Raw genomic sequence first — 24344 nt, 5'->3', positions numbered from 1 at the left:
CACAGCTCCAGTACCATCTCTTTTGGCATGGCTCATAGAGCTGATGTTGCATTTTATGGGCCTTTCCTTGTTAAAAGAGAATTTGAGAGAGTGGCTGCTTAATGCCCCCAGAAAATCATTATTAATCACCCTTTTTTTGTATAATAACAAATGAAACTACACCTGGGAAGATAATCTGAAGTGGCTAGAAATAAACATCCATCCACCCCTTCATGAATTAAATAAACTGCTGCTGTTGTCACTAATTCTGAAATGCAGTTAAGAACACCTCAACCTCAATTTATGTCTCTCAAAAAATATGCATACAGGGGTAAAACACCCCTTTCCTTTCTGGGTCTTCTCTAGGTTATGTATTAAACAAATTAAGGAGACAAAAAAATTAAGTCTATAATACAAATTACTATTCCAATACAATTATTTGCAAGGTGACTTTTTAAGGTAAAATCTCTTCCAGGATATTTTATGCAAAATTTATGCTTCTGTTTCAATTGCACAAATAGGTTCTCAATTTAGACTGAAACAGCTTTATACCTGTAAAATACAGAGGAAAGTTTAGCACGTACTCTGGTATTAAACAGGATCTGAACTGAAGGAGATAGGGAGGCTCAGCAAAATATTGTCTTGATCAGATAAACTGGTGTTCAGAATAAACCGCTACTGACAATATATTACTGTGTAATTGATATTACTGTATTAAAGTATTGAAAAGGAAATCTCATGTGCTTGATTAAATCAACCTTTCATATGGAACAATTTAATGAAATGCAGAAAGAACAACAAAACAGAAAACAGAAACAAAGTAGATATGTTTGAAGTGACAATGAAAATGCAAAGTGAATGAAGAGGTAAATCAAAGCATAAAAAGATCTGAGATTTTTCAGTAAAATATTCCTATAATAGAAGAATGTAATGATTTTTTTTTTCTTTTTATTCTTTCTAGATTTGAATAACAACAGAGGTATCTGTCCTGGCATAGTTTTTAATGAGATAAAATTATTGGAATTTTGAATAGTCAAGAAGCCCTTTGTAATTGTACTGGCATTTCTACTCTATTAATGCAGCAGCTCTCCAGCAGGAGGCCACTTACGAAGAAAATCTAGTCTTGACATCAATTTCTGCTAATTTTTTTGTGTATATATATATTGGCAAGTGCTCAGTTCTGCTCTGCAAAGACAGTGTTTCTGTAAACATGGTATTGCCCAGCCTACTGTGATTTCATCATCATGTTAAAAAAAGGAAAGCACTTTAATTTGACTTCAAATAAGAAAAAAAATATGAGGAGGATTTCTAAAAATAAATAAATAAATCAGTCATTAAGTTAAAAATCCAGGGAGAAAATCATGAGTTGGCCACACTTTTACAGCTGTTATCACACCTTCTTCATCTGTCCCATGAGTTTTAAATGTGGAAAACAATTTCATAAATGAAACATATTATACAGATTCAGTGAAATATCAAATATACACTTAACTCTGGTTTTACACAGAATTGTCTATCACAACTAGCATGGTTTTGCTACCCAAAATGCTGAATTTTGTGAAATAGAAATTAAGAATTTTATGTAATATTTTGACATTATATTATATTATGCTTGTAAAAGTTCTTTTCTTTTTTCTTTTTTTCTTTTTTTTTTTTTTTTTTTTTGTTAAATAACTAATAAGGTGTGGTCAGAGAGAGTCTGTTTTTTATAAAATTCAAAATTATTTCACTGGAGACTTCTTCTGTAGAATTTTATATAGGCAGAAATTAAGTAATTGTTGACACAGTTACTGCATATAAGCAATGATTTGGTTTTGAAAATGTTTGTAGCATTCTGTAAGTGAAAGAATAAATCACTTGATAATGATTTACTCATATTAATATTTCTCATTAATTTCAGGTCTTGGTGGACAGAGTGTGTTTTTAAGTTTTATCATTTTGCTAATATTGGAATTTCTGATTAATTTAAACGTAATCTTAATTTCAAAGGTTTTGTTTCTTTGTTACTTTGTTTTTAATATATTAGGTACATTGTTCTTCATAGTATCTGATTTTAACTGTGGAGTTATTAATTGATCTGTGTGAAGGATTTCTACATCTTGTGTTCTAAACATTCTTGAAGTTTATCAATATGATATTTGACTTATTTTAAAAGGGAGTAGAAAGAGAAAAGAGAATCTTTTCAAGTATATGTAGGCAGAGGAAGCAGAGAATGAGGAGTGGGTGAGGAGACATCCAGTGAAACATAAAAGTGGGAAAACCAGCACAAAAGGAAGGGGAAGGATGAGGGGAGACAGATCAGACACTCATACAAAAAGAGAGCATTACTATAAAGTACCATGTGAATGGGGAAAGCATAGCACAGAAATAAAGACATTTCAGTGTTTGTGTTCAGTTTACCTGAATAACTTTTTCCTTTGGATTGTCCATGCAGAAACCTACAGTGATACCATTGTAAATGTGACAGCAGCAAACAAACACACTGGGTTCTCCTGATTGGATTTTATTTAGGTTTGTGTAGTTTTTTGCCTCTTTATACAACTGAAGGCATCTTCGGGGGTCTCTAAACACTCACTATTTATTCATTTGTAGTGAGAGAGTTTAGGTTTATATGAGTTTTATTGCTCTGCCTAGTGAAATAAAACACAAAGAAGAAACGGAGAGCAGCTGAATATGAGCTGAGAAGGCCCTGTGTAATGGAAATAGCACTTGGTGAGGAAAGATTTTCTGCCATTTGCTGGGGAAGAGTTGCAAAAAAACTGTCACTGTGTTTCACTGGAGAAGTTATGACAACAGGAATTTGAAGAACTGCAGGGATTTATTCTGTTCTAGAATAGAACAGAACTAGGCTGATTTTGTCATAATAATATATTATATATATACTTTAATATAAAGTCAACAGGGTGCAATATGGGTGAATTTGAGCAAATACTTTCTCTTGCTGTCAATTTGCTAAATTAGGCTTTGGGTTTATGTCCTGTTTAATGGCTGTGTCTCCAGTAAATCTAAAATATCCATCCATATCAGTATTTCTAGGGGTCAGATTAATAAATGTCTTTTTTCTCCTCTTTCATTCAATCATTAATTTTCATAGGACCAAGGCCTGCTTTGGACCAGAGAAACTTATATTTTCTTTTTTTTGCTGAGCTACAGCCAATTTTGGTACAGTTATAGCTCAAGCCAACAAACCCTTGGTCACATGTCTCACTTTCTGCAATGCTGGGTAATTTAAACTCTGCAGGCAGACTCTCTGTAGTGCTGCACAATCAAATACTCACCGCGCCCTGCAGATCCTTTTTGCTCCCATTGCTTCATATTACAGCTTCTCAGCTGGGCTATGGATTTGTGCCTTCACCTCACAGCCAGAAGCAGCTGCCCATCCTGGGCTTTGGGGGTGTTCTTTCATCCTGCTTCCTTTAATCCCTTACATCTCTAAGCCACAGATAACAGCAGCTCCATGAGCTGTTGCCAGGCAAGGAGCAATTAAAAATCAGTGTTGAGAGATTGCTAGTGTTACATTCCATTTCAAATGCATCCTTCATACTGAAAATCAGTATTTACCACAGTGAGGAGGAGGTAGATGTGAGGCACTGATGGTCAGCTGCATGCTTAGACGAGGTCTCCATGGTTGTTGTAGCTCTGATTACTGCCAGATGGATCACTTTAGCTTTTGCTTTCCTTCAGCAGTTAATATATTCTGTGTACCTTCAGTATCGTGGTCACTTGTCATCAGTCGGAGCAGTGGCACACACCAGAAGTCAGCCAGCTGTGTCTCTCTGGACAATATTTTGTTATTATTGCAGTGACTGACAAAGCACATAGCAAAATACCCCCAAACAATGCAAACTAAAAAGTAGCAGAAATTCAACCCTGTTTTTTAAAAACCAGAAATATTTCTAAAAAGAGTGTAGGGAGTGATGTGTGCTGTTTATCTAGGGAAACAAATGAGATCAGCTGGATTGTTTTCAGTGAGCTCACATAGTAAAAACAGCAAAGCTAATAAAGCATTAAGTGTTTAGTGCTTTAGTTTTTTTTGCTTCCTTGCAAAGCAATGAAGAATTGTCTGAGTCGTGCACATGAATTTAGAAAGGAATTTTAGATTTATATTAAAATATAAATAATTGATTTGAAAGTGCCTTTTTGGTTTTGGTGGTGTTTTTTTGTGGTTTTTTGGTTTTGGGGTTTTTTTTGCATTGCATTTTTACTTTAAAAAGGCTGGTAAATTTGTTTTGGAGAAATTGTTTTTGAAGCTTGGATAAGAAGCTCTTGCTGAAAAAGCAAATACAGACGTGTGAAAAAAAAATTTGCAAAAGTCATAATACAGGTCTGGGAGTGACATTGCAAATCACTGCTGCAGGGTGTTGTATATGGCAATAACAGTGGTTTATTTAGGTTCTGATTTTGTCTTTGAACATCCCTATCTGTTTCCTAATGCAAGCTAAATTATGCTACTTTAACAGCAGTACAAATTATTTTCTGTTCACATATGTAGATTATTCTAGAAATGTGAAAATGTGGGCAAAGTCCTGTTCCACAGGAAGTGACAGTGGACACATCCAGCCAGTGACAAATTTCACCAAGATTCAGACCTGAGAACATTTTATCTACTCACAGCCTCCACATCAGTACCACCAGCCTGTTGCTGGCCTGGCCTCAGACCCCAGTGTGTGAATTTCTCCATTCAAGTCTGGGGAAAGGTGCTACTTTACTTACAGAAAATTTTGCCAGGTGCGATTTATCTCCCTTCTTTCCTTACACAGCTGGAAAGCAGAAGAATTTATTTATTTCCTTTCAGTAGAGATAGGAACCCCTCACCTGTTGCAGCACTCATGTTTCACACCCAAAACTGAAACATGACTTGGACATGTGTCAGAAATTTATTTTTGCAGTGTACAAAGTTCTTGGCTACTGCAGTGAACAACACAAATAACTATTTTAGAGTCACATCTGGCAAATAGTATTTCAGTGATTTTACAGCCGATTTCACCACCAAATGCCTTTTGTTCAACAACTATGTATCTTTCTTTAAAGGCAAAACTTTATGATGAATTATGATAAGCTATGCTCCTCTACCTATTTGTTTAATATCACCTAGAGCTATATTCCAGAGCCATTCATCTTCAAAATATGTTCCTGACATAAAGAGAACAGAAGTGGAAGGTGAAACCCACTTTTTAAGTGTCATTAAATGTCTGCACATAGTATGAACTTAGGTACTTTTCTAAGATGTAATCACAGTAAGAGGCAAAAGGTTTGAAAATAAAAAAACAAAACAAAACAAAACAAACAAGAAAAGACAACAGTACAACCCACACTACAGATTTAAAAATAAAAATAATTCATACATAAGCCATTAATCTGCTTTGTGACCAGGCAACCGGGGTCTTGCAAGCAGCTTGACTTTTGGAAGCTAACTATAAGTGTATTTTTAATAATATTAATACAAAATCAGGAACACCAGAAGACATTCCTAATATTACAGCATTTCTGAGTGTACACAGTAATATGCAATATAATAAAAATAATCTATATAGTTCTTACAGATTTGCAAAGGCATATCTGATTTTATGTGATATCCTACTATATACTCCACCAGTCAACTAGGCACTAATACCAACTTCAGGAGCACAAGAACTTGGATACAGGCTTATTCAGGGTCTTTGGCCAAGATGGAATCAATGATTCCATGGAAATCTCAAGCTGTTGCATTTTTCTTAATTATTGTGCTCAGTGACATTTATTTCAATAGAACACTGTTCTCAGAAAAGGGAGCATTTCTGAGTGTAAGGCTTTTTCTTGGAACAACCTGGGTTTCCTTCATTCTGCAAAGAAACAGCAAGCCATATATCAGCAAGCCATGGGATTTCTGAGCAGAATGCTGCCTGCTCCCTTCAAACCAAGCATTGGTGTGCAGTTGCCACAGTTTTCATCACATTTGACACTGAGGAAAGGTTTTCATCAGGAAATAATAAAAGGTAAGTGTAGAGTTCTGTGACTCACTCGGAATGGATGCACAAATGCACAGATTCAAGCACAGCCATGCCCTTAGGTCTGCCCTCATCTCCATTTAATACCAGTGGAGCAGCACTTCAGTTACAGAGAGAAGTGAGAAACACCTTTCAGATGTAAATAAATCCTTGACACCATCGCCTTTGAAAAGAAATATTTTCTTTTTTTTTTTAACTGAACCCCTACCATCTGTTGTGCTCTCTAATTGCAAGTGCACAATGAAAATAATTCACAAATGTGTCATAAAAAAAGGATGTTTGAAATTATTTAGATCTCCACTTGTGTAACTTCTAGTCTTAACTCTGCAAAGGAAACATCTGCTTTATTTTCCTCTCCTATTCCAGCCAGTTGGAGAAATTGGTCCATTGTCACAATGAAATCCCTGCCATGACTTAAAGAAGTGCATCAAAGGACTCTGTTTCACTCACTAGCACCTTTCATGAACATCTAAATTTACTGAGTATATTCTATGGATTTTTCTATTATGTCTGAAGTTCTCCTGATTTTATTTTAAGGGTTGGTTCTTTTTTGGGAGTTAACAGGTGCTTTCAGGACCATTCTAATTATTATGAAAGCACTCAAGTGCTTGTATTGCCAGCAGAAAAAAAATTGCATTGAATTCAGTCACAGAGACTTAATTTTATTTATTTTTTAAATTCCTATCTTGTTTCTTGAGTACACAGCTCTGGGATGGAGCCCTTCAGTTCTAAGGGCTTCTGCTCTGGCTAAGATGGTCCTTTTTCTAGGGATCCAAGACTACCTCTGCCAGTGAGCATTTTGGCATTTTTAGGGCTGGAGAGGGAATTGCCTAGTTGATATTTTTTATCTAAATCCCAAAATTTTTTGAGCAGATGAGGACAGAATACAAAGATAAAAATTATTGAGAAAGTGATCAGGATCAAAACCCCCCTAGCACACACATTTTTCTTTCTACACTTGGCTATAGGTAACTGTCAGAACTCAAAATGTCTCTCAGACATTTTTAGAGGTTCCAGGCCTTGGTCAGAAGCATTTTAGACCCTGGCAGGCAGCTGGAAACAGCTGTGATTTCGAGTTTGAGCCGTGGAATGAATTACCAACTGGAGGTGGAACAAGCAGTCACAAAAGGTTAGATAGTATAGTAAAAGTAGTTGCAAAACAGAGGGGAAATTTTTTTAGTATTGTACAGGGGTGTTTTAGCACCTGTACAGGAGGGTTTTTACTTTGTACATGGGGGTCAGAAGTTCTAAGATGGAGGAAAGTGGGCTGATCCTGTTCTTCCTCCTTCTTTTTCCTTGCCTCCATGTTTTTGGTGATGTTGGCACTCACAGATTGGTTTAGAGTAGAAAAGCACTTTGTAATATAGGTAGTAGGTATTGGGGGAAAACTATAAACATGTAATATGCAATATATCATATAAAAGATAGCAGCAGCCCTGGGCAGGAAGGGAGGAGAAGAAAGCAGCAGACAGGGAGGATGTCAGTGTGTGTGTGAGCCTCTGCCTGGGCCGCTGATCAAACAGCCACAGCCCAAGAAGAAAATCTTTTAGATAACTGACAATAAACTGCCTTGAGACCGAACAGCTAAGCCTGCGGAGTTTTTCTTTGGAAGCACGGGCTGGAGGAGGAATTTCACCACCACATGGGAACCCAGAATAAGGCCGGGTTCCCACAGGTAACCCTAAGAGAATTGATATTTCTTTCACTTGAAAGCCTGCAAACCTCAGGGTGTGTTCTTGTCCATGTATTCCAAACTGCAGAGAGCTCCAAAAATGTGACTCACTAAATCTGAGCATTGAGATGCTGACACCTGCCCTTCACTGTGGGAATAGAAAGAGAGAAACCTTGCTTCAGTGCTTCCTTTTAAAGGCAAAGAATATTTTACTGTCCTTGACTCTGATCTGGCCATCAAACAGCAAGGGAAATGCTTTAAAATGATGGCACTGGCAAGGGTTTTGTTGTGCTTGGTCCAGGCTGTGACAGACCAAATGAACCCAAACCAGAGGATCAAAGCCACCATTGCAAAACAGTGAGCAAACAAGGCTCTCAGGAGTTACAAGGGTATACACAAAAAATATTAAGCATGACAAAAACTTCAGAAATGTAGAGCACTAATGAATCTGCTCCATACAATTCTCTCTGTAAAGTCATTACACACACAGCAGTAATGTATTTCTCTAATGCACATTGGCTTTATATTCATGACCAGACTTCACAGATTGCTTGAGGTTATCTGCAATGTGAAATACAGTAGATCCATCTAGGAGCATTCTTTTCATTATTACCTTCTCAAGATTCCTTGACAATTTCCTTACCTTGGCAGCAGATTCATTTTCTCTATTAATTTGTGAACTTGAAAGGTAATTTCTCCTTACAGTGAATCAATAGGAGAACACTCAAATACTAATTGATGTCATACCTGGCCTTACAGAATCTGTTGTCAGTCACTTGCTAGGTAACTTGAAAGCCCAATATATCTATAAGTCTGTGTGCAGTTGCGTCAGACTTGGATGCACTTCTAAATGACAAAGAAGCAGTTATCTGGAAAAGATAAGGGGTGGTATGAAAAAGGAAGTATTAGGAAAAAAAAAGTTTCAACTGAAAGACAGGAGCATTTAAAAGGGGAAAACCATGAAATTTCTTATCTTGTTCATTAGCTGTATAGAGCAAATGATGTACACTTTAAAATACATTTCCATGGCTTCAGTAATTTTCCATAGAGGGGCACTACTCCTCAGCCTAAAGTCCCTCAGTCCCAAAGATGTATCTACAGATATTATACTGGAAATATACAGAAAATGAAATTAATTTGTATTTTGTAATGTGTAAGGAATATTCAACATTCCACTCATCAAAACAAAACTGACTTTGCCTTCAGCAACAGGAGGTTTTCAGAGAAAGAAAAGAAAGTGTAAGCACAGCGCTGTAGCTGTAGGAAAAATGGAGCAGAAAGCTCAGCTACCCTATGCTTGTCATCATCCAGCTGACTATGAAACCTGGTGTAATGTAAAATTCATTGTCTCACCATGATTCTCTGGGATTCTCAGGTAATCTGAGTTGTGAAAACTGGCATAAAGAAGTTAGATGTTTTGCAGCAACCTAGTGTTTCCCTGACTAATGTCAGTGGAATCCTTTGGTCCAGTCTTCTTTTCCAGAGATCCAGGTAGGAATCCAGAGGGCAGCCCAGGTGGTCAGCTGAGAACAACAGCTTCAATCCTATTGCTCAAATTTTGCACAAAGGTGTTTGGAAAAAGAGATAAATCATGGAAGGATCTTACACATGTTGGGCACAGCATCCAACCTTTTTTAGTCATTGGAACATGGTGAAAAATTCTACAGATGTTACTAAACTATCATAATAGCAAGCTGAGGATCAATGTAATTGTATAAGGTAAGGAAATTCAATATACTGAAAAAATAAGAGGGATGTAATGTGAAAGAAGACACAGAGAGCTTTGCCCACATAGCCATGGAGATGAGCAATTTAACAGCCAGACCCAGGAAAACACAGATCAATACTCCTATAGAGTTAAAAAATAAACAATTTATTATAAAATATTTGGACAAGAATAGAACATGGAGAAGATAAGTTTCACACTGTAGTAGTCCATGTGATATCTGTAGTTTGAAAACTGTGTTCTTCTTTGACTCCTCACCTCTTAAAATGTAGAAGATGAAGAGAAAATTAAAGAGTGTCAGTGGTCTAAAGCAGAAATATGAAATAAATGAAATGAAAGCTGGCTGAGCATATGGCAAGGGCACTGTGACTGAAATGGGAAAGATGCTCTGGGGTCTGCAAAGTGCCAACAGTGGGTCCATTCCAGTGCAGATAATCCTCAGTGCAGAGCAGGGATGGATCCCCCTGTGCTGGAGCAAGGCTGGGCGAGGCTTCCTTCCCTCTGCCACCACTTTTAACAGCTTGCTTTTTCCAGTGCCACCACTTACAGTGATGTAGGGTATTGCTGGATTCAGTGGTGTTGTTTGCAGTCATAGCACTCCGAGATAGTGTTAAAATTCAGCCACTCCCTTCTGATACTCATTCTTTGAAAAGTAAGCCAAATTCATGTTGAAGAGGTTAGTGGGGGATTCTCCTGCTGTGACCCTTCCTCTTGCTGGCTTTAGGAAGACTGCTGGAGGCACCATGGCTGAATTTTTCTTTCAGGCATGTTACAAACAAAGCTCAGCACTCTGTTGAGATAATTTCCTGTGTAGAGTTAGAGATAACAATCAACATGCATAATGTATTTAAGGTAAATACATCGATAACTTCCTTTCACCAACACCTTATTGTTAAAGTGATGCCAGGTATGTCAAAACCTAACCAAACCAGCCACAGCTAAACACTTTTCTCCTCATTAATAAGCATTTTTCTTAGAAAGATTCCAGTTTTTACCTTGGCATAGGCCCACCTGGTCCCTGAGGGGGTCTATCACAGCTTGGTGCTGCTGCTACCATTTACAGCAGCTGCCAGGGCACAAAGAAAAGGCAGTTCTCCACAGAGAAAAGTTAGATCTCTCCAGTGACCACCTCAACTCTTATAAATAACCATGGGGTTTACATAACGGCACTATGAATGCATTCAAAACCATCTACCTTTTTCCAGCAGCATTTGTCGTAGACACAACCTTTGGAAATTTTCAATCCTTTTTTCCCCCACCAAGTCTACCTTTATGTGTGAAAATTTCTCTGGAATAGCCTTGAGCTGAGTGAGAACATTGAGGCTTTCCATTCAAGTTTGATTAAAAATGAGAATGGTGATTAAACAAGAATTCATAGTTCCTGCACACAGGCTGTTTAAGCTGGACCCACCACAGTGTGAAGTTAGTGAGAAGAACAAAATTATATTGTTAAGTGACAAAGAAAAAGAAAAAAGTGCTTTTCCTTCTGATGTGATATGCCAGCTCTGGCTGAGTGAATTAAGAGAACAGATGTTTCGAAAAGAAGATATCTTTCCATGGAGCAGTGCAAACAAGAGATTTTTCAACCACATTTCCTGCTAGCCACAGGGTTCCAGGGCTGATGTTCCCTGATGTTATCTGTCTGCATCAGAAGCACACTGGATGTATTTTGAACATTTTGCCTGCTCTACAGAAAGGATACAATGCCTGCTTCAAAGGAATGCCAGCATTTTGTTGACCTCCAGCATTTCATTGAACCTTGCGGTAAGCAGCCACCAGAAACCCTAACACGGTAAGCTTCAAGGTAAGCTGCCTTTTTTTTTTTTTTTTTTTCCCTTCTCTCCTTTCAAGCAACAAGCTCATGAAGCAGCATTTCTGGCAGCCTTGGGGAGGCAGATTGAGAGGATGTGTGCACTGGGGTGACAACTTCAGCAAGTCAGCCAGGTGCCATCTTCATCTAGTCTGTTATACACCCTGGCTGATGTGATTTAGAAACAGAACCTAGTCAGAAAATAAGTGCTGTCAGCTGTGAAAATAAACATTTTTGCAAATTTTAAGACCCCCTGATGACCATAAATGGAAGAAAAGTGCAGTGATTTTCACTGCCTGCAGAAATTCTGTCCCTAAGAATCAGGGAAAATCACTGGCAGAAGTGAGAAGGAAGCAATGTGCTGTGACCTGCACATCAGAGTGGGCTGCCTGTTCATCTCCTGAATCCACAGATCTTGTCCAGACAGTCCCCTGAAGTGCACATAATCATCCAGCCCTCATCAAATCAGCTGGATTGCAGGGTCTTGCTTTTTAAAATTTACATTCATTAGTGCAAGGGAAAGTTTAATGTCTATGGGCTGCTAAACCTTGTTAAAGCACACTCCTGCACTTTAATGAAGATTAATATCAGAGGATGAATACACAAAAGTGGCAATTATCCAGATGAAGAGGTTTTCATCAAGAAAGGGTGTTTTTTAAAAAATATTTTTAAGAACAATTTCTTTTTGTTCCACATCACAAGAAAATCCTCAATCCCTGATTATTTATTTCAGGTATTTTAAATGAAAGACACCAATTCTGTCGTTAAAAATGCTGTCATTTTAATGCTTAAAGAAAAAAAAAAACAAAACCAAAAACATACAACAAACCAAGAATGAATAATCAAAAACTATCTGCACATCTCAAAATTAACAAGAAATATCATTGTTTTCTGAGTTTTGTCCTCCAGCCTGGCATATGCCAAGACCAGAATATGCTCACAGATGTTACAATCTTTGCACAGTTATTTAACTATATATTTTTCCCTTTGATAGTTTCCAAGAAGACTTTGACCTTACAATTTATCTGATATCTGTGCTTTATATAATGTTCTTAGCACTATGTGTGCTTCATTAAGTTGTTTTTTTGTTTTTGTTTTTTTTTCTGTAAAACCAGGGAGTCTACAGGTTGGATTTCTAAGAAACCAAGCTATTTAGACTGATAACTTTTATCTCAACCTTACTGTGACCTTATGACAAGGATGCACCTTTCAGATAAGTAATTTGCCACTGAATGACAGAAAAAAATAGGATTTAACTGAAGAGGAAGCCTGATGAGAAATGAGTCTGATTATTATAAAGAGGAGGTTATGAGCTTTAGTCCTTCAAGCAACCTCAGAAAAACCTTAACTGCCCTGAATAAAGAAAACAAGAAACAAACAGGAATAAAAAAGGCACTGTTGCTATAAAGAAGTGAATTACTAATGAATATTAACAATGAATAAAACATGCTGAGTAGAACTCTTTGTATTTTTCTTTAAAAAGCCCTGCTCTCTACAGCTTCTGAATAGTCATCTGCAAACATAAAAAAACAGTTAATCCAGAGTGTCACATGTAAAGAACAATAAAAAATTAATCATAGTGTAAAATATCTCAGTACAAAGAAAACAGCTTGGAATAGGTGAAAATACTTTATTGATGGTACAATGTGCTTCAGAAGCCCCCGGTACCTGAGTTCTTCCCAGGCCACTAGCAGCACAATATGTACAGCTTACTTAGTAGAGGCTGTCTGAACATCAATTTGAGGCTGATTTCCTACAATACAGCCTTTCTAAAAACACAAGTTCCATTTAATGCCAGATAATCACTAAATTTTGATGGAACCTTTCCTTAAAATGTACCAGACATAGTGTACAATACTTGCAGTCTTTTATTTCATGTTGACTGTTCCCCTATGTTTTTCTCATCACATTCAGGTGACTGAGTCATGGAAGCCCATGGAGCTGAAAATCACAATATGGTACAATTTCAATCATCACTTGTCCCGTGGCTCACACCTGTGCAAATTTATCAGAGCCAGTACAACCCCTCTGGGTTAACTCTCAGGGTGTTAACTCTACCCTGAATATTTACTGAATGTTAACTTCAAAATAGTCAGATGAAGCCAAACATTGTAAACAGATACCTTTTCTTTGTGAGTGGATTAAGACACCCAGGTGAGGACTCAAAATTTCTGTTGTCCATACAGTCACTTAAAACTTTTCCCACAGGTGAAAACCACCTGGAAAAAGAATGCAAGGATGTTTGTGCCAACACAGAGGAGAGCTTTTAAGAAGAGAAAATACAGCCAGCCACGGATGCAGCTGTAGGGAAGAACCTCCAAAACAGCAAGTGAGATGTCGTCTACTTCTAAAGAAGTGGGGTGGACCTACAACATGGAAGTTTGCAGGAGAGTTTTGGTGTGGCTCCCAAAAGGTGCTGGGCACACCAATGTCACCATGAAATGGGAAGAGTTTCAGATCAGACACCTGGACCACGCTTTGAAATGCAATTGGCCAGGACAATAAATGTTCATCTGGATGTGCTCAATTAATGACACCTGCCTGTATTCCCTACTGTCCTACACTGTGGGTTTGTAGTTCCCCTTGTTTAGTTCCACCCAAACTCCTGCACTTATTAGAAACCTGGCACAAATATTATTGAAGTTTCTTAACACCCCAGAAAACTAGGACAACGTTTGGTATCTATTAAGGGGAAAAAAAAGTTGTCTAAGAAATGTTTTTTGAAAGACAAAGTCTGTTTGCTCTGATGGTTTATTCCTTAGATATTAGTAAGTAATTCTCCCCTTAGAAGGTAGTAGGGCCCTGGCACTGGGTCCCCAGAAAACCTGTGGCTGCCCCCTCCCTGGAAATGTCCAAGGCCAGGCTGGACAGGGCTTGGAGTGACCTGGGATAGTGGAAGGTGTCCCTGCCCATGGCAGGGTGGGTTGAAATGAAATTATGTTTAAAGTCCCTTCTAACCCAAACCATTCTAGGATTTTGTCACTCTATGACCTGTTACAAGTCAGAAATGAAGAGAAAAGGGTTATGTGAGACTAAAGCTAGAGTTCTACTTATCCATAGATTTTCTTTCACCTAGAACTTCAGCACCAAAAGACAATAAATAACTAATGGGTTTTTCAGAGAGCATTACAAATGGTATGTAGATATATTCAGAATGCACTGTGAAAGCACTGGGATATGGTTGGTATGGCAGTGATTTATTACTCATATTTTATAGTATTCCAGAAATATCACACTGCTCCAAACAGTGCTTTGTAATGTCCATGGCTGCTTTGGCTCATGCTGGATTTTTAAACACAAGCTAAGAAACAGCTTGAGCCAATACAAAATGGAAGGATTCTGTACATTTTATTTTACTTCTGGAGCAACTGGTTGTGTTAATATACAAACCTTAACCAAGTTATAAAAATGTGATATTACAAGGAAAGAGGAAAATGAGAGTTTAATACAGAATCATACATCAATTGGAATGGATAGCAGGACATAATCTGTGAATATTATAGCTATAATTAAATACATTTATGCCATTAACACAATCCTAGCTACTTTCTGTGGTACTTGTGGTGCTTGCTATTATACTTATAATGACTGATCCAACAAGAGAGGGAATAGAAGAAGAAAAAAGGATATATTAGTTTCTCCTAAGTCACCTAAAAGGAGACAAGATAGACCTTCTGATTCTTCTATTAAGCTTTTAATTAACAATAATGCTCAAAGAGATCCATCCAAATTTACAGTAGCTGAAAAAAATAGTCTTTGTTCAGCTTGTGTAGGGATTTCCCAGTCCTCCTCCTGAAGAACCCAACTCCTAAAATCACCAGCTCACAAAGCTGCAGTACCACCAGGGTGCAACATTTTTGTTTTGTTAATTACTCACAAGAACTTGCTGTTTTATCATGAGAATCAGTAGAAAGGAGTACTAATACTGACAACCTGTCAGCTGTTTCTCCAGCCCCTCAGCCCAAACAGTGCCAAGATCCAGCACCACATGGAGGGAGGATAAATTAAACCCCTTCCAGTTCAGCACAAGCTGACAGATCCAGCCTGGGAGAGTTGAGCGTGGCGATTGCACCTCCTCCCAAACTCCCCCACAGCAGCACTGAACTTACCCACATAAAACAAACACAAATAAAAAGCACTGCCCTAATGAGCTCTGTGGATGCATTTAATCAGCTCCTAAAGCTGCATTAGATACAGTGCCAATGGGAAATCTGCCCTGCACGCAGCAGCCCATTCTACTAATGATGCATTGTGTGTGCTCCCTCTTCCCTGCACACCCTGGGCTCCCTGCTGGGATCACAGCTGTAGCCTCCAATACTCATCATATTATGACTCTTTTCAAAGCTGTCTTACTCAGCTCATTTATTTTTAGCTATTCTTTCATGTGTGTGCTTGGATACATCATTAAGCAAATATTTTGGTTTTGTTTTCAAAGTGCATACAAATTATAGAGGTGAATTACTAATCAGCTTAGAGGTGGGACAGGGACATTAGTGGATACTGCAGCTGAGTTCCTGCAGCATCACCCTAATGTGAAGTAAAATCAGCTTGAAAAATGCACACTGATCCTTCATTGAGTGCAGTGTTACAGAGGTCAATTTGCCTACTGCCACCTTAAAGGATAAAAGAACACAACCTCTTGATTTTTCCTACTGCTTATAGCTAATGGGAAAATTTCTTTTTTTTTTAAGAGAAGAAGAAGCATTCAATTATTTTAATGTCTCTTAGGCAACAGGTCAGTGGATTCTCATTGAAGGGTTCACTCCTAACCTCTGGTTCATTGGAGAAGTTCTTGCTGACAGTGACATTGTTTGTGTTTGCAAATGAAATTTTGCTCTTGCCATACTCATATAAACAGGATTTAATTAGCAATAAGTGCACAAGATCCACAGTGTGCAGCTATATTCCATTCTAGGGTTGAGATTAATGCTACTGCTATGTAAAAGATCTTTGCCCTTGAGCTCAGGTGACAGAGATTTTAGTCTCATGATGATTAAGGCATTCTAGGCAGGATGACAACCTACAGAATGAACTTTTCTAAGAGGAAAAAAGTGCAGACAAAAAGAAACAAAAGAAAATATTTATAAGAGATATCTCTAATGTAAAGTCTTTTAAAATAGAGAAGGAGGAGATTATTTGAGTGTAGCATCACCAGCTCACCCTAGCATTATCTGTGAACAGCACTCACTGTGTTCAGAGAGATATACACGAAGCTGATGTCTCTGACTGCAACTAACACTGTTGGAAGGGATTATCTGCCCAAAACCTGCTGCAGCTCTCAGCTGTAGGGAGGCTGGATCACCGGATTTTCTCAGGTCATATCCTGACCCAGCAATCCCAAAGGAACATCTGACTTCTTTCCTCTTCCCTCACTCTCCAAGTGCCAGCTGTGCCTGCTGCTCCAGCAGGACATCTGAGCTCTGGGTGCTCTGTCCCTAGGCTTTGGTGGTGGCTGTGTCACTGTCAGGCTGGCTGCTGTCACCCTCACCGTGACTCCTTGCTCTGCTTGCCTTGCTTTGATGGACAGCACACAGCACAGCCTGGGAGGGGCACAGAAGGAAATGTCCCTTTCCAGCTCAGACCTTCCCAAGGGATGTTGAACCAGTGGATTTTGGACTATAGAAAAATAATCCTCTTTGTTTTCATCATAATCATCATCACCATCATCATGATCTATTAAAATCTCCAAAACATTTCCTGCTGTGGCAACTGTTCTTTTCTCACAAAGGCAAGGCTGCAACTTTCTGGAGATCTGCAGGTTGAGTTTTGGCTCTATGTGACTAGGATCCACTATAGAGAATTTTCTACCTGCTGTAAACATTTTGCATCTGTGGCATTTGGTAAGGTTTGTCTTAAGAGGTGGAAACTTTTGCTCTGCCTTCTCATTCATACCTTAGTGTACCTTACCATGCATCTGTAGGTTCACAGGGTACCTCTTAGTAGATTTTGAGTGACAGCTTTGTGAAATATTTGTCAAAAAAAAAAAAATCCCTAAACATGAAGCATAAAAAGTCTTACAGGAAAAAAACAAGAAACCTGCTATTATAGAGACACCTGATCATATATGACACCACTTCAAGGCAATTTTTCACCCTTTTGTGTTAAATTAAGACCAATAAATCACTGTGTGAAAATACTTTAATCCACAGATAACTTATTGCTCTTGCAAGAATTTATTTTGCTAATTCTTTTCCATGAGCAATTCTACGAATATTTCCATCTCAAGAAACACAAAAACCAGACTTTAAACAGTCACTTTACTGGCAACAGAGGAATCAAACCCCAGGTCATAAGGATTAATCCCAGATCTTCAATATTTTATTCATTTTCTTGCAACAATTCTGGTTTTGTCATATCTTTTTTATTTTCTTCACCGTGTCAGCAAAAGCCTGGGAGCTTTTACATGGCACAGGCATTCCAGATGTAGCTGAGCAGCCTGTGTAGATCAGCTCATGTTGTCACTGGTGTCACTGACCTTGAAGCCTTTCTGCTTCTTGTTATTTCCAAACACAAACACTTGGGAGAAATAGGTTGATTTTTATTTTTTTTTTTTATCTTTGTGCTGCATAACAATCTGAACAAGACACAGTTCTGTTCCCTGTTAAAGCTCAATTCTAAAGTCCATCTCAGAGAGAACTGTGGGCTTCTGAAGGTCTAATTCTGCTCAAGCTGGCCAGCCCTAGCCCTATGAAACCTGTGGGAAAGGAGAAAATTGAATTGGTCTACCCTAATTTGATCTATCACATTCATAGATTACTGGTGCAACTGTGTTTAAAGCCACCAACAAATCAGTGAATTACAGCAACAATTGGATAACTGGGTGATGTAAAGTAGACTTTATTTGAACCCCTTTCATACTTCTTCTCTGAGTTATCCAATTAAATTGTTAAATGACTTGACAAAAACAGTGAATATCATCTAATAATTACATAAAATTTTGCACCTCCCTCAAACTAAGATTCTGTGTATGAGGTTAATACAGGAATGTATAAAAAAGAAAATACTGAGAATTCAAAGGGAGGAAGATGGACTTCTACAAATGAAGACTGTATTTTTGTTGTTATTTTGCAATTTTGACAGGTGCTGGGTCCATTAAAGCCTACCACTATGCCCAAGCAAAGATTTATCTTATTTTGTCAATGCTATAAGGATAAAAAACACACGTTCAAAGTTATGGGAGACTGTTACTACCTCAAAACCTTGCTGTACACAAAACACTCCGGGGCATAGAGCAAACTGCTTGGAATTAGGAAGATCTGGAGTGAGGGAAGGAAACTTAATAGGAACTGTAATCCTGCCCAGAACTAACATGTTATCTCAGCATGGACAGAGACCTGACAAATTTTAAGCACTTTGTAGATGTCATTCTTCCCCAGGACTGGAAAAAAGAGCTGGAGGAACTGAAGAACTACGCAAAGATTGGCTACTGAAAAGAATTCTTTGCTGTTCTAGACAACATGCTAATTCCAGATAAAATTCAAGTGGAATTTACCCTCTTTAAATTAACATTCCTGTTACAAAGAGAGCATTTCATGTAATGACAAAAAGATAATTTCAATTAGCATAATGAAGCTCAATCAGGCACAGCGCTCATTCATGCCAGGATGAAGCCACTTCCTTTGGTAACTCAAATTACCTCTCAGAAAAGGGTGAAATGGGGCTTACAGAGTGAGAGTACCCCTGGCAGGAAGAGCTCAGCCCAACCAGCCCTGCTGCCTCTGGCTCCAACTGTGAGCTCTCCTTGGTACCACCCAGCAGCAGACAAGAAATTCTAAGCACTAATTCAGCAAAATGCAGAGCCCTGTACTCAAATGCCATACCAGTTAATCCTGCATATATTTATTATGCTGATGGGTTAATCATAAAGTGTTAGGCCATATAGCCTGATTTTGACTCAAATTAGAGAGGTTCAGCCATGCATGGTTTGTTCAAGAGAAGGAAAGAATCAATTAAACAGCAATGTGTGAAGAATTTGCAGCTCTGGGATGTTAGTTTTCACTGAGAGATGTCTAAACTCATAACATAATTCTCAGTGGTATAAGAATCCCAAAAAAGGAAGACACAGAAAACATAAAATTTATTTATTAATATATTTAATTATCCTTCTTAGGTAAATATCCCTGAATGCTAAATTTTTTCAGAAAGCCAGCAATTTTTGCTTAAAAAACCCCCAAACATTTAAAGGTTACAAGACAAGAGGAAGACACATATATAAAAGACATTGTAATATAAACGTAGAACACTGAGCAGTTTATGGCCCTCTATATGAAGCAAATTAATATCCACCATGCCAATTCATATGTTGTAGATTGTTACAAATAATACCTGATCACATTTCTTTATTTCCATTTCTCCCTCTATGAATTGTCAGTCTTTTTAAATGTGCCCCACTTCCTAGCAATCTTCCCTTTCAGTTCACATTCCAAATATTCTCGGTAAAAGCTGCTGTTAATTAACTTGTTGTCCTCTATCCCGTGTTTTTAATGTGTTTTTCTCCTTTTTAAATGTAAAAACCCCCTTGATTTTGTTAATCCTAGATACAGAAGAAATTATTCTGTTGTAAATGTAACTCACAGTCTTGAGTTACAGAAAAAATAAGAAAGAAAACTACAGAAATCACTACCATCATGGAAACATTGTGGGAACTTTGTTAATCTTTTTTAAATGAGGGGTTAGAAGAAAATCTAAAACACTTGCCATACAAACCCCCATGGTGTGAAAAATACAGGAATGTAACCAGTGTGACTTTCATAACTTATGCTCCATGAATAACTATTTTATTTACGTTATAGAAAGTGATTGACTATAAAAGCAAATTTCATAGTTCACTGTGCACTGGTTGGTTTATACAATCTCAAAATTTAACTCACCAGAAATTTTGCTCGCAGCTGGGAAGCTGCACACATTGTGAGATGTAAATATTGACAGATTATTGTGCTATTGCTCCTTCCAAACAAGACACTCAAATGTGGAACAAATTTCATGCTCATTGCACAGGAACAGGAGAATAGACAGGGGCAGAATAAAAAATCCAATGAACTAGCCTTCCCCTTGTCCCATCAAGAGCTGGGCAAACATCATCAACAATCATTACAACTCAGGAAATTACTTTCTCAAACACAGGGCAGAGGCTGTTCAAATGCTAGGATTTTCTCCTTTTACGTGTCTACAGGACCAGCCAAAATAATGTTTTATCCATCAGGATTTTCAGTACTTTTGTCAATTAACTGTAACATTTGAAGGGCAATTTGAGGTCCATTCTAATTGAGTATTCTGGCAGATGGTGCACATTCCCTCTAATTACTTTACAAAAAGTCATTATTTCTCTTAGCTAGATGGGAATTCAGTTAACAATGGGTTTTCTCTGGAGCACGTGGAACACACTTTACTGAGGAGGAGCTGCAAAGCAGATGGAACCAGCAGGAACTGGCACACAATGAAATTCAGGAGGCTCCATCAACATCAGCAAACATTTTTCCCCTGTGCAGGTGACTGAGCACTGGCACAGGCTGCCCTGGGTTGTGTTTAGGCCTAACTTTTAGGGTTTGCTTTAGAGTTACAGTTTTCATTTAGGGCTAGAAATAGGGCTGGAGTGATGTTTATAGTTGTGCTAATATTTAGGGCTAGACTTAAAGCTTTATGTTCTATTTATTCTACAGATATAAAAGACAAAATAATCAATAAACTGAAGAGCAACTCCTGGCCATTTCTAAGATTTTGAAGGGAATTGTCAGTAAGTACTCAGGACACACAATTGGATGCAATCCATTATTTAAGTCTGAGCTCCTAGAATCTGATAACCAACAATTCTGTAATGCTGGAAGACTGCTATTAGTGCACTAGTTTTAGATACCTGGACCTGATATGTTTATACACATTCCAGATTCTTCCCCTGGGTAGCAGAAGTCAATTCAGGAGAAAGAAAAAAACCCTTGTGCTTAAAAAACTGTGATACTGATTCCATCATTTGATTGTGCTCTTTGGCCTTTCTTTTATTCTTCTTTTCTGTTCATCTTTCTCTCTTCATTTATTCCACCCTAAGCTATCACAGGCAGCAGTACCAAAACATGATAACATTATCTGTAGTCTAGAGCAGTGACCCAGAGAAACTTCCAAGCTGCTGAAACACTTCTCAGTAGATTCACAAAGTCTTCTCTGGATCATTTTTTCTCCTCCCAGCTAACAGTCTTTAAAATAAGTGCTAGAAAGGGCTTGAGAACAAATTATCTCAAGAGACCACTCACAAAAGTAGTTTGTATCAGGCTACCCTGTTTTGAAGGTTAAAAATGCTTACCAGGGTAGACTCAAACTGTTCAATGCCAGATAGACTCTGTGGGCAGGAAATTTCCAGGAATGGTTTGTGCAGAATAAAGGCCTGATCTCAGTGCCCTAAGCAAACACTTGAGAGAAGAAATTACATCATCTTCCAAATCCATTCAACAGTTTCTTTTTTGAAACCCCAACACTCCAGCACACATTATACTTTGGTACTGTAATGACACATTACTTACATTGCAGTGTGAGTGAATACCTGAATTCAGAGTGGGAGACAGGTGTTTGTGAATGTGTGCACATGGAGCAGGATCCAGAGAGGGAAGAGAGTGGGATGGACTGAAGCAAGGAGAGAGGGAGAAAGGATGGAAGGGGAGAAGGAGGGATGCAGGAAGAGGAAGTGGAGGAGGAAAAGTAAGGGGAAGGGGAAGAGGAAAGGGAAGGGGGAGAAGAAGAGGAAGAGGAAGAGGAAGAGGAAGAGGAAGAGGAAAAAGGGGAAGGGGAAGGGGAAGGAAAGGTAAATCAGTGGTCCTGGCCTCAGCATTGATCCAGCTGATGGGATGTCCAGGGTCCTCTATCCCAGGCTTTGTGGGGATACCTTTTTGCAAATTGATTTTCCCCATCCTAGAGTGAAGTTTCTCACATTCTATGAAAATCAGTTACCATGTGCAGTCTGCTTTTCTTTCTGGAGACGATTCAGAGTGCTTTGGGGGTTGTTGGTTGTCTTGATTCCCTGCTACATGACCTCAGACTCATTCCTGCACTTGACTTGTGTTTATTTTCAGGAGCCAGAACAAGGATGTTTGTCCCAGAAAAGTACTGCCTTACCCCCACATCCTGTTCTTTCCTCATAGTGTGTAATTACCAGGAATCCTTGGCTGGCTCAACAGCTCTCCAGCTATCTGTGCTTGAGACGTCACATGAAATCCTTCCACACCATGAAATCATATTCTCTGCAAAGCCAGAAGAGAAATTGTCTATAAATGCACCCCCCTATTGCTTCCAGTCTGGATACAGATTCCTTGAAGTGCTTCTTGCACTGAGCTACACCTGAATGCCACATGTGCCCTGAAGTCTCTTCTGGCTGCTGTGGCTTGGCTGCCAAATCTGTTGGATGTAGCCAGAGCTTGTGCACTGTGGCCATCCACTATGTGCCTAGGAAATCACCTGCAGCTGTCAGCTTCTGGAATTTTTACTGCTCTGCACATTCACTCACAGGCTTCTTGGCAGGATTTCTGCTTTACTGCTGCATTCTTTGATCAAAAAGATATTAATCATCTTCTGAGAGAGTGAGGTGAGAGCAATGAGCAATTAATAACTAAATGGGTTTGCCATTATTAGCTGCATAATTGTTCCATTTTCTCCATGTGGCTGCTCATAGCCCCCTCCCTCAGGTTCTGTACCATTTCCAGGACTGTTTTCTTTTGAAGCACAGCAAGGGCTGTTTCCTACTTTCCCCACACTCCCTTAGGTTTCCCTCTTGACTCAGCAGAGGAGCCAGCATGAAGTGATTTCTTCCTGTGACAAGGCTGAAGGGGATGGAAAATCAGAAGATTCTCCTGGGAGAGTTCACAGGAAAATGCAATTATTCCTGTGTTCCAAACCAACCCTGGACTTGCACACAAAAACCCCAAAGCTGCTCCCTGTTTCTTGAGCAAGACCAAACATCTCTAAGATGTCACAGACCCTTCATGTTCTGAAAGGGTAATTATAAAATTCACAGCAAAATGTCTCCTGAGACATTTATGTTAGCTTTTATACACATGCTAAAATTCACTGTACAGGACCATGATGTGCATACAAGTTCAGAGGAACAACTAGTTTAGAAAAGTGCAAGTAGATAATTTAAAGTTTTTTAAATGTTTCTGTTTATTTATTGAGGGTTTTGTTTGGGTTTTTTATTGTTGTTTGGTTTTGGTTTGGTTTTAGTTTCTCTTTGGCTCATATCACTATAAATCCAACACACATAGAATAGTGAAGTTACAGTTCTAAGAGAATTTCTTTGTCATTCTTTTTGCCACTGAATCCCCTAAGCATTACAGCCAGGCTTATCTCACCAGTCTTCTCCAGGTTGACATAAAACATATTCTCCTTGACAGATGCATTTAAACAAATTAGTAATATGTTTAGACTGTGGAGTTTTGTTTGTTTATTTGCTTTAATTATTTATGTAAAAATCAAAAGAAAAGCAGAAATTCAGATGCTCCTCCAAGGCTTGCAAATATCATTCAGAAGACCAGGAATGTGATTACATGACCCAAACATAGTAATTCACATTGTGAGATGTTAGTACAAATAACAATTTTGTTCATGCTGTTAACTATGCCTGAGAAAACCAACCAAGAACAGGCCAATTTAGTACGTGAAGTTCTGGCAGCATTACATTATTGAGATATGAAAGGGGTTTTTGATTTGTTAATTTTCAATTTTGCCAAAGCCTATTTTCAACATCTCTACATCACTCTCCTTCATGACAAGTTCTGGTGTGGCAGAATCAGGCCAGTGTTACTGAGCTACACACAGGTTAGTTTCTGTGAGTGGTGGAAAGACTGCAGTGAGATTTTTTTTTTTTTTTTGTGAAGAGATGAGAAGTAGAGGGGAAGGGGAGAGGAAGGGTGGGGAGGGGAGGGGAAGAGGAAAGATGAAGGAAAACTTAAAAGTTCTGGTAAGAAAACCCTTAAAATAATCTATTTTTATATCACATTTATGTTTTTTTATTTCAGTTTTGCACTTATTGCTTCCAGTTCACCATGGAAGGCTTGCTATGGTATGGAATTAAAATCAGAAGGGAGGAAGGGGTTGCTGTGGAGACTAAAAAACACAGTGTCATATCTTGATAAATCAGTATCTGCTATTTGAACTACATGCCAGTTTGGAAAAACATCCTAACCCACACAT

Source organism: Lonchura striata, chromosome Z (assembly GCF_046129695.1).
Source record: "Lonchura striata isolate bLonStr1 chromosome Z, bLonStr1.mat, whole genome shotgun sequence".
In the NCBI taxonomy this organism is placed as follows: Eukaryota; Metazoa; Chordata; class Aves; order Passeriformes; family Estrildidae; genus Lonchura; species Lonchura striata.
Note: the sequence above shows the minus strand (reverse complement) of the source record.